A 4495-nucleotide genomic window follows, 5' to 3' on the forward strand; every position below is an offset into this window, starting at 1 on the left:
ACATCTACTTCTGCTTGATTTAATACATTTAAACCTGGACTGTGTGAATAACAACAAACTGGAAAATTCTTAAAGAGATGGGAATTCCAGACCACCCTACCTGTCTGTCCCCTAAGACCTGTATGCAAGTCAAGAAGCAAGTTAGAACTGGAAATGGAACAACAGACTGGTTCAAAATTGGGAAAAGAGTATGACAAGGCTGTATACTGTCACCTTGCTCATTTAACTTATATGCAGAGTGCATCATGCAAAATGCCAGGCTGGATGAAGCACAAGCTAGAATCAAGATTACCAGGAGAAATACCAACAACCTCAGATATGCAGATGACACCACTCTAATGGCAGAAAGTGAAGCAGACCTAGAGCTTCCTGATGAGGGTGAAAGAGAAGAGTGAAAAGCTGGCTTGAAACTCAACATTCAAAAAACCAAGATCATGGCATTTGTCTCTATCACTTTATGGCAAATAGAAAGAGGAAATGTGGAAGCAGTGACAGATTTTATTTTCTTAGGATCCAAAATCACTGCAGATGGTGACTGCAGCCATGAAATTAAAAGACACTTGCTCCTTGGAAGAAAAGGTATGACCAACCTATACAGCATATTGAAAAGCAGATACATTACTTTGCCAACAAAGGTCCATATAGCCAAGGCTATGGTTTTTCCAGTAGTCATGTATGGATGTGAAAGTTGGACAATAAAATAGGCTGAGCACTGAAGAATTGTTACCTTCAAACTGAGGAGCTGGAGAAGACTCTTAAGAGTCCCTTGGACTGCAAGGAGATGAAACCAGTCAATTTGAAAGGAAACCAACCCTGAATATTCGTTAGAAGGACTGATGCTGAAGCTGAAGCTCCAATACTTTGGCCACCTGATGCAAACAGCTGACTCATTGGAAAAGACCCTGATACTTGGAACAATTGAAGGCAAAAGGAGAAGGGGGCAGCAGAGGATGAGATGGTTAAACAGCATCACTGACTCAACAGACATGAATTTGAGCAAACTCTGGGAGATAGTAGAGGACAGAGAGCCTGGTGTGCTGCAGTCCACGGGGTGGCAAAAATTTGGACATGACTTAGCAACTGAACAACAACAACAATACTTGTGTAGCAATATCTCATTGTGGTTTTAATTTGCAATTCCCTAATGATATATGTTGTTGAGCATCTTTTCATATGTTCATTCATCATGTATATATCTTCTTTCATGAGGTGTCTCTTCGGTTCTCTTGTCCATTTTTTAATTGGGTTGTTTTCTTACTGTTAAGTTTTAAGAGCTCTTTATATATTTTGAGCTACAGTCCTTTGTCAGATGTCTTTTGCAAATATCTTCTGCCAGTCTGTGCTTTGTCTTCTCATTCTCTTGACAGTATCTTTTGCAGAACAGAAGTTTATAATTTTAATGAAGTTTAAGTTATCAATTATTTCTGTCATGGATCATGCCTTTGGAATAGTATCTAAAAAGTCACTGTTATACCTAAGGTCATCTACATTTTCTATGTTATAGTCTATTAATTTTGTAATCCTGCATGTTATGCTTAGGTAGGTGATCTATTTTGAGTTAATTTTTGGGAACAATCTATGTCTAGATTCTTTTTGGGGGGGGGGGATGTCAATGTCCAGTCATTTTATCACTTTTCATTGAAAAGACTATTTTCTCTCCATTGTATTGTCTTTGTTCCTTTGTTAAGTGAGTCTATTTCTGGGCTCTCTATTCTATTCCATTGATAATTTTTCTATTCTTTCATTAAAACCACACTGTCTTAATTACCGTGGCTTTATTGTAAGTCTTGAAGTTGGGTAGTGTCAACCCAACTTTGTCTTCTCCTTCAGTATTGTGTTATTTTAGCTATCTATGGTTATTGCTTTTACTTAGAAGCTGTAGAATCTGTTTGTCAATGTCCACAAAATAATTTCCTGGGATTTTTTTTTTTTTACCACAAATAAGATCTTTTATTTGTCACCATTAAAAGTCTGCATTTTAAACAGATTCTTGGACTGGTGGCTCATATTCATCAGCTCATTCAACTTTAGCACCTGTCTCATCCCCAATAGCTTTTCCAGAACTACTAGCTTCACCATGTAGTTCCATGAGTTTTCCCAATTCAAATTTGGGCTTCTTCAGCATTTTTACTTTTCTAACGAAGACATCATGGAGCAGATAAATAGACTGGCAAGCCTTTTCTATGTCTTTTCCAATGCTATCTGGAATCAATTTATTGACTACCTCTTTCAAGTCATTTGTCTGCACCTCTTGGGTCATGATTTCCATCATCTTTTTGTGGATCTGGTACACCTGCTGGTGCTGGGCATAAGAGGTCTTCTGAATCTGATTGTTGCATTTTTTTAATTAAAACTCACAGAGTAACCATTGGTAGTCTTGATATCAATGTGAGTTTCAATCATGATCTGCCATTTTTTGACCATGGAGCACATTTTGTCACGGCTAAGATCCATACCATGAAAATTAGTCAGACAGTTTTTGCCCTGAACATCCTCAGTAATTAGCTTGAATTTTCTAAATGCTACTTCATCATTCTGTAGATCATCAAGACTCACTTCAAAAACACGACCTTTGAGGCCATCAGATGTGATTTTGGTTTCTTGAGTTCTCATGACCAATGTTTTCCCAATATTCCTTATATTGAACATAACTGATGCTTTCACATCATACCAATCTCTTTTAGGAAATGGGACAACCACTTTCTTCTTGGCTCCCTTTTTGCCTCCTCTCATAAGGTGCTTGTTCTTGCCGACCGCCATGGTGCTGCTCAGAGCCAAAAGGGCTTTCCTGAGATTTTAATTGGGACTAAATTGAATATATAAAATAAATTGGAAAGAAGTAACATCTTGACAATACTGATTCTTCCTATCCATGCATATGGAACATCTCCACTTACTTAGAGTTTTTATTTCTTTCATTAGAGTTTTGTAGTTCTTTTCCATATTTTTAACATAAAACATGAAAGTGTATATTCCTTAACTAGTCCTGTAAGGTGAAGCCAAGGTCTTCTCTTGAAATGTATCCAGAGTTCTGTTCCTCATCCTTATGAAATGCATACTAACAGTGAATACTAGTTACATTTTATTTCTAGTTACATTTCTATGTTATTGTTATTTCCAGTTACATTTTATTTGCATTGGAGCAATAACTTAAAAAGCAACAAACAATCTGAGAGAGGTCTTCTAATTTTTATAATATTTTTGCAAATTTTTAATTTTCTTGCTCACTCCAGATTAATACAGATTTATTTTAGAGCTCACCTTTATTGAGTTTTCCCAAGGCTTTTATCTGAGCATTCCTGCACAAAAAAAAAAAGCTTTATTTTTATAGTTATATCACATTGGTTTCTTTGACATTTAATTGAACTGTTATTATATCAAGCTTAATTAGCATATAAAAACATTTGCAAATATACAAATAATTCTTGATAAGCATACTCCTCAACCAGTAGAGAAAGGACCACATAAGCACACAAGGGGATGCCTACCAGCCATGAGCTTCACACGTGCTACAAGTATTACATGTATCATAGAGGACCCAGAAACCATTCAGAGGTCAGCTAACATAACTTCTATTGTTTATTGTTTATTTATTTTGCTTTATTTTTATGTAACAAAATCACAAAGGGAAAAGGAACAAAAAGCAACTTTAATCACCATTCTATATTTAGAAACTGTCAATAGAATAAGTTTAAAGAATAGAATTTTAAAGGTTTTTGAGAGGGTGGGTATTGTGTGTGATGTTTGTTTCTGGTGTGCTTTGACAGAAATTTTGCAGTTTGTCCTTTAATTATGAAATATTTTATAGAGACTTCTTGATGATGGCTATTTTGACAAGAATGAGGTAATAACCTCATTGTAGTTTTGATATTTATTTTTCTAATAATTAGCAATGTTGAGCATCTTTTCATGTGCCTGTTGGCCATCTGCATGTCTTCTTTGGATAAATGTCTATTTAGATCCTCTGCCCAGTTTTTGATTGGGTTGTCTGCTTATTTTTTATATTGAGCTGTTTGCATAATTTTGAAATTAATTCCTTGTCGCTTGCACCATTTGCAAATATTTTCTTCCATTCTGTAGGTTATCTTTTCATTTTGTTTATAGTTTCCTTTGCTGTGCAAAAGCTTTTGAGTTTAATTAGGCCCCATTTGTTTATTTTTGTTTTTATTCCATTACTCTAGGAGACAGTTCCAAAAAATATTGCCGCAATTTATGTCAAAGGGTATTCTATGTTTTTCTCTAGGAGTTTTATAGTATTCAGTCTTACATTTAGGTCTTTAACCCAAAAGCACGGAGACTATTATAATGAACACCTATGTGCCAACAACTCAGCATATCAAATAAACATAAGAGATATAAATAAAACCTCTTGTTCATGTATCCATCTGGGTCCCAACAAGAAACATAGTGACACACTCAATATGAGATCATTCCAAGAGATTTTGATAGAAAAATTGACTGTTTACCAAGGTGTGGGTATTAGAGAGCTACAAAA

At 35.4% G+C, this 4495-nt stretch overlaps 1 pseudogene; it reads right to left on the reverse strand.

The window, feature by feature from the left end:
- Nucleotides 1-1963: 1963 nt before the first annotated feature.
- On the reverse strand, nt 1964-2776 carry LOC105605562 (small ribosomal subunit protein eS1-like; annotated as a pseudogene).
- Between the last annotated feature and the right edge of the window lie 1719 nt (nt 2777-4495).

The sequence above is a fragment of the Ovis aries genome, chromosome X (genome assembly GCF_016772045.2).
Source record: "Ovis aries strain OAR_USU_Benz2616 breed Rambouillet chromosome X, ARS-UI_Ramb_v3.0, whole genome shotgun sequence".
NCBI lineage: Eukaryota > Metazoa > Chordata > Mammalia > Artiodactyla > Bovidae > Ovis > Ovis aries.